Below are 7,613 nucleotides of genomic sequence, written 5' to 3'. Positions count from 1 at the left end.
CAGACAGGCAAACAGGCAGACAGGCAGGCCAGCAGACAGACAGGCAAACAGGCAGACAGGCAAACAGGCAGGCAGGCAGGCAGGCAGGCAGGCAGGCAGACAGCAGACAGGCAGGCAGGCAGGCAGAGCGTGAAAGTGGTTCTGATCATGCACTCCCCTCTCTTCTAATAATGCACTTGGCAGCCTAACCCCCTCACCTGCACCTGCACCTCTCTCTGAGTGACACACCTTCCAACTCTGGACACTCCTCCTGCCCCCCCCCCCCCGCCTGCACAGGTGCTACCTGAACACTCCTCTGGGCAGTGGGGTAGGTTTCTCCTCCTCCAACCACAACCAAATGTAGACAGTATGTCTTTAAATATCTGGATAAAAAGATTGGAAGGGCTGGTCCAGCTTGAACTGGTTTGGGACTACATACACACTAAGACAAAGCTGTGTCTTCAAAAGAGCTTTTAGGAAGAACCCCTTTCTAATATCTTATGCCTATGTATGATCGGATGTGCATATGATTAAAATGAGATGCACTATGGAAAAGAGCATGTACAGTAGGAACAGGATTATATGACTTGATCTATGAAGGAAAACAGAGAACCACCCTCACTACACCCCCAATGACAAAACTCCTTCGTCTCTTCTGAGAATTCTCATAGAAGGACACCCCCAAACAATAATCTGGGCCCTTGAGTATTTTCACTCTTGGTGCCCACTGCTGTATTGCTTTGAATACAGTTTTTATGCTGTTTTTCAAGCTGTGTGGGATTTTATTTCCTTCTTGGATAAGATGCTAAGAACCTGGAAACATGGGGCCCAACCAGCTACCCAACCACCATTTACAGGCCCCATGCAGGATTCACGATTTGTTTTTCAACTACAGTATTTTCGGTATAGTGCTCATACCACAAAAGTTGTTTTAAAAAGTTTATTGACTCAGCAACAGACAGCCAAGGCAATCGGACCTGCGTATCCTTTCTGGTCAGGTTCTGCTGAGGTCTGAAGAACACTGTACATGCCTCCAGGCTCTGTGAATTTGTCCTAATTAAGGGGAAGAAATAAGAGAGACATTAACAGAAATGCCAGGATTGCTTATCCTAAGGATGCTCAGGACAGATCACAAGCCAGCTAGCAAAAGCTTAGTGGGATGCACCATGGCAGTCATCAGGGTGAGTGTCACTTGGCAGAGGGAAGAAGAGAGAAGCTCACCTTTAGAAGGTGGGGATAGGAGTGAAAGTCTTTGAGGGAGCTTGCTGAGTCCCAGGCAGTGGAGGAGCAGGAAGGACATTCCTCTCAGAGGCAGGGCAGGATCCTGAGACTGACGGACAAGACACGCTGGCATGCCACAGCAGGAGGAGAAGGACCCGTGCCAGGAGGTGCCACTGCAGTGTTTCGGATCTCAGACACAGTGAGTTGGCAGCGACTGGGCTACGGCTGATTGGAAGCTGCTGTCTTGTGAGATTGAATATGATCACAGTAAATATGACTGTGACTGGGACGCCGGGCAACTGAGGAGGAGGGTACACACCAGCTGCCTGTGTGTGCCACAGTCTCAGTTCCCAAAGGTTTCGGGGCTTCTATGGGTCCTGTGTTGAGGAGGAAGAAAGTAGGCAAAGCACCTCCTGTTGGGCCTTTCAACACAAGAATGTCTGTATGCAGAGGCTGAGAAATGGAAGATCAGATGAAGGCTGCCTTGAGGGGACCCCAAGGTGGGGGCCTGGCAAGAATGCGAGTTTATAAAGGTGGTCTGCATTTACTTTAGTCTTGGCCATGCTAACCGTGTCGATATAAAATTGAGCTTCTCACACTAAACGTTCTGGAAGACTCTTCCAGTCTTAGAATCATTTGGGAATGGATTTTTTACCTATCTTGGACTCTCATTCACTCGTTCAGGCAAAATCTATGCAGTTGGTTTTAGACTCCAACGCAGGCTGTGAGGGACACATCCAAGGTGCCGGGCAGCAGAGCTCAAATGCATGAGCATGCTCTACAGCCTTTTCCCCCTTCCTGAAGCACGCTGCCGAAGAGCTCTCCACTTAATTAAGTAGCAAGTAACCATCCTCAGAGCGTATTAAGTGACAGTAGCTGGAGAGCTCGGAAGGGGAAAAAAAAAAAAGCCTAATACAAACAAGGGCCAGAAGTCCCCAGAGTCCTTGTCTTCACAAGGCAGCTCACTCAAAATGTCAAATATCGGAAATGAGCTGAAAACCTTGAAATTGCTGCAGGTGACATTTTCCAAACTGCCTCTTGCGTTGCTTCTTTTATGAAATAGATCATTACACTGTAATCCTAGTATTCAGGAGGTGGAGGCAGGAACAGGAGTTCAATATCAGCCATCTGTCCACCCATATACATGTATGTATGTATTTATTATGTTATATATGTTTACCTTTATCTATATATATGTAACCTTATATTATATAGCATATATAATAGATTGCCTTTCATTAGAATAGGTTACTTATACAAAAGAATTGAGCAGAAAGTTCAAGGGTTTCTATGACCTTTTTCTCTTGCTCTAGTTTCATTTCTATTGCTGTAACAAAATACAGTGACAAAAGGCGACCGAGGGCATAAAAGGGTCATTCTAGCTCACAGCGGCAGGTTACAGTTCGCCACTGAGAAAAAATCACAGTGGCAGGTGCTTGAAGCAGCCGGTCACATCACATCTGTAGTCATGAGAAGAGAGAAATAAGCCGGGCACAGTGGCACACGTTTGTGGTCCCAGCCTTGGAGGAGGCAGAGGCAGGTGGATCGATGTGGTTTCAAGGCCAGCCTGGTCTACAAAGCAAGTACAGGACAGCCAGGGCTACACAGAGAAAGCCTATTGAGAGAAAGGCAGCGGGGGTGGGGGTGGGGGAGTGAGGGAGGTAGGGGAGGGACGGAAGGGGAGAGGAGAGAAGGGGAGAGAGAAATAAATGCGTGTACACCCAGCACTCAGCTCATGATTTCAACTCTTACACAGTCCAGGAGCCAAGCTGAGAATGGTATTGCTGGTGATGTTCTGGGTCCTCCCATCTCAATTAACACAAACAATTAAACAGAAGTACTAGAAAATGAACTCCATATCCATCCCTTAGGAGAGACTTAAACTACATCTAGGCAACTTGGGTCCTTGGGTAGTGGAGCTCTCTGTCCTGCACAAAGGCCTGGGCTCTATGTCGTCAGTCCCCAGCCCTGCCTCACTCATTGCACCCAGGGATGTATGGGTCTTTGCAATTGTGTGACCCATAGTTTCCCGGTAACTCAAAGGTGTCTGAAACCTATTAACTAAATACTGCAGCGTTAGCTAAAGGATCATGTTAATCCATGCCATTTTGCATATGCATTAAATATACAGCATTGAGAAGCATCTACTTCTTTTTATGCACATGTATGTGTGTGTTCATGAGCATGTTTATGCATGCTTGTGTGTGTGTGTGTTTGTGTACATGTGTGTATTTATGTGGAGGCCAGAGGTTGACATCAAGTGTTTTTCTTAATCAGTTCCCTCTTCATATATTGAGGCAGGGTCTCTCATTTGAGCCCAGAGCTCACAAGTTTGGTACTCTATTAGCTAGCCGGCGCAGGAGATCCCTGCCTCTGCCTTGCAAGTACTTGGCCTTCATACCCTGGGTGCTAGGAATCTGACCTCAGGTCCTAAGTCTACTTGCCTTGCCCACTGAGCTTGGCCCCTATTTCATCTATATTCTATATCTACCTAATATTAAAAAATAAGATATATAATTGAGGAGTATAATTTTTATTATATAAAACCCTAGATATATATTTTATGATTTTAAAATAACAAATAATTCACTCCAATAAAAGTAAATATTATTTTTCTCAAAAAATTTAATTGCAGAATTATTTACAGGAGGTGAATATTGGCAATACAGACATCAAATGAAAGAGGTGTTGTCATAGAAGATTCTGGACAGCAACGTTTTCATAGTCACCTAAAAGTGTAAAATAAAAAGGAAAAAATACTCACAGAAGAAAACTTTAAAAAAAAGCAATCTTTTAAAAATGATTTAAATAATGACCATCATTCTGACAAAATTATTAATGAGAAGGAAGAAGTTGTATTGGCAATGAGAAATACATTAGATAGGATACTGCATGCTGGGAAGTTGGATTTATCAAAAGAACCCCCCAAAAAAAGCATGAGTAAGAGAATTACATAAAATAGTTTAGTTCTGGTGACTGTAATTCTGTACAGGTTTGAATATTTGGCACTCTGTCAATCCTTGTCGTGGGTATTATTTTATATGTATAGTTATTTATATATATATTTATATACTTTTAACCTTTAACTAAATTGCTAGCTTCCTGCTCTGGCATTCCTTGAATCCCTATAGGAGGCATTAAACTCAGTCCTTAGGCCACACCTGGGTATTTTGGCACACAGTATGGAGGGTGGGTAGAAGGATATGTCTCTACAGAAGGGTACCTGGCCAGAGTTAAGTGGCTTCTTGTTGGGAAATAAGTAGCCCGGTTCTCGCTGCTCATTAGGGGAAACCTTCCTGAATGCAGCAACTAGAAATGGAGGAAGGGTGACAATTCTTGTGGAGCCCTTTGAAGGTAACCAAGTTTCAGAGATGGCTGGAGTTGGGTGGTAGTGGAGAGCTGGGGGTTTATGGACAAGTGGCTTCCTAAGGTCCCACAATCAACCTTGGCTTCCATCCTTGGCTCTGCAGACGTGCATCCAGCTCCTCCCATGGAGACCCCTGCTCAGATAAACATGCACATGAATCCTGCCATAACTTTCTCTGAGATCATCTCTTTTGCACCACACATGGGAGGTCTTGGAGTCCAAGTCTTTCAAATTCAGAATAAGCACCAATGATTTAAGAGTCTCCTAAAATCTAAGAAAATTGGGAGGTAAACCACTGTTACCTTGGTTTGTGTGTATACAAAAATCTCTTAAAAAGTAGCAGTTTTGTAGGTAACTAATATGACCTCTGAAAAGGAGTCATCTGCCAGATGTTGAGACGGAAACAGGGTAAATTGGTAACATTGGATCAAAACGCCAGAGCTAGGACAGCACAACTCATAACATGGTGGGGTGCGTTTCAGTGGGATGAAGATGGAAAGGCTTCTTCTCAGGGTGTCTGTGTGCTCATCTCTGTAGTGGGTGGCGGCGGGGGCGGGGTGCAGGGGATGATGGCAAATTGCGTGGGGCTAGGGGTGGAGTCCACACCTCGGCAGTCCATACCGGTGCTCTTCACACACGCATCTTCCTGTTTCCCAGGCAGAGCTGTTCTTTCCTCACTTTACCACAGAGATAACATCTGTTCAGTCCATCCAGGAGGTAGCCGAGCTGACGAGAGAGCTGACGAGATGGTTAAAAAAAAAAAAAAAAAAAAAAAAAAGGAGCCCAATTCTTGTTGGTGTTGTTGATTCTTGTTTGTGGAAGAGGACAGAAACTGAAGTCACAGCCAGCAGGAAAGAAAGTCCCTGGCTTGTGTGTTCCACTTCTGTGCCCCTCTGCATTCTTATTTTAACGACCTGCCTAGGCAGAAGAGGACCCCAAAGTGAATGTCCCTTCTTCTTGTGCCCTGGCTGGCTCTGCCAGCTTCCTGCATAGAATGGAACCACAGCACACAGAAGAGAGCCAGGGCACAAATCCCAAACAACAGTACACACCCACCATACACCTCTAAGCTCAAAGACGCCCGAGGCTGTATATGTCACCGACCCTTACATTGTGTCTGCCTGTGAGGGAGGTAGGGACAGTAACACTAATGCCACATTACCAGAAGAGAAGACAGGGACCCGCTCTAGTGAAGACTTGTTCCTAGCTGCTGCATGCATAAGCTCTGGTGGTCTGGCTGAGCCTCGGGGCTCCTGGCAGCTTCTTAGCAATATCTCAAATTTCCTGCAGCCCACACTACGTAGAGAGCATCTAGCCTGACAGGGAAGTTCACTGCCTCCAGTTTGTCACACGTTCCCACAATGGAGAACAAGGGCACAGGGACTGCTTCCGCAGATGTGGTGTGTTCATGGCATGCAGTGACAGGAAATGCAGTGGTGCAAAGTCACTGCTCCCCACCGTAGCGGAGGCCACTGCTAATCAGAGGCCACTATATTCTTGACTTCTGAAGCCTGCAGTTTCCTTGCTTTAAAACCCCAGGTTTGATCCAAACCTACTTAGAAGTATACATAATGAGTGGGTAGACATGAGGAACTCCTCAGACCTTCCAGTGAATGGAGTTTGAAAACTATAAAAAACAACAGCGGTGCCAGACGTGGTGGCACACGTCTTTAATCCCAGCACTCGGGATTGCCGCGAGTTTGAGGCCAGCCTGGTCTACAAAGTGAGTCCAGGACAGTCACGGCTACACAGAGAAACCCTGTCTCAAAAAAGGAAAAAAAAAAAAAAAAAAAAAAAAAAAGAAAAGAAAAAGAAAAACCAACAACCAACAACCAACCAACCAACCAAAAACCAAACAAGACCAACAGTGGTAACCATGAAGGTTAAGAATGTGAAGATGCCCACGGCTAGAGAGGAAAGTGACTGGGTGAATGAGTGCACATGAAAGCATGTGACTTGGGAAAGTATGTCTGTGCTCCGTGCTTCGAGGCTGCAGCTGCTGGGCTGAGCATAGGGCTTAGATGTCCTCTCACGTGCATTATTGCTCCAGACTGGCCATTTCCTTTAAGGTAGCAGGTCCTCAGGGGATTGCTGCCATCTTTCCACTACCTGCAGGAGTTCCTCTGTCAACAACAGGCACAGTCCAGCTGATCTGTCAGCTCAAGTCTCCCTGACACACGACTTGTCAGCTTCTGTCCATGTAGATATCCTGGAGCCGTGCAGAGAACCCTGAGCGACTGATGCTGCGGGGTGTGGGGGGTGTGGGAGGTGGACCTGTGTGCCCCTCAAAGGGTGACTGCCTCCCAGCTCTTCAGAGACACAGGAAGGCTGGCTCAAACCTGATGATTCCACAATCAGTTGTGCCACTCTTTCATGCCAGCCCATCTCTGCTGCCGAAAGTTTTGGGCCAAGGCTGAGAGTGTTGGAGCACGTCTGTAATCCCAGCACCCAGAAGAAAGAGGCAGGACAACTGCAAAATTGGGGCTAGCCTGTACTATACACAGTGAGACTCTGTCTTAAAAAAAAAAAAAGTTTGGCCCAAACTAGACAGCCGTGTCTAAGGCAGGGAGTTCTATGCTTGCTACAGGTGCTTGAGCCATGTGTCTACAAGGTCTTGGTTTTTCCAGAGAAATCTCATCCTGGGGTCCTAGGGTTGGGGTGTGTAGTAAACACACAGAGGCATTAGCTTTATGTTAGGGTGGTAAAAAACAGTGCATGCTTGATATGCTAACAAAAGGCAGAAAACAAGATGAGGTGAACTGGGGTAGACACCCCAAGGATCAGGATCCATCATATGCACTCTGTTACTTCTTGTGTTATTTTGATCACAACTGGGGCATTTCCATAAAGGCTGGCTGGAAGACTGCCTCTCCTTTGCAGCTCAACGTCTTGCGTAAGTTTTTTGAGGCAGTCTTGGATATAATTTGTACTTTTCCCCCCTAAGGATTTACTTCCTATTGAATAGTTGAAGCCTTATGGTGTGGTTTGAAGTTAAAAGTGTGGGCGTTTCCTTTTCAAGGACAAGGTGATTTCCGGGTGCTGAACA

The sequence above is a fragment of the Acomys russatus genome, chromosome 27 (genome assembly GCF_903995435.1).
Source record: "Acomys russatus chromosome 27, mAcoRus1.1, whole genome shotgun sequence".
In the NCBI taxonomy this organism is placed as follows: Eukaryota; Metazoa; Chordata; class Mammalia; order Rodentia; family Muridae; genus Acomys; species Acomys russatus.
This window is presented reverse-complemented; position numbering follows the sequence as displayed.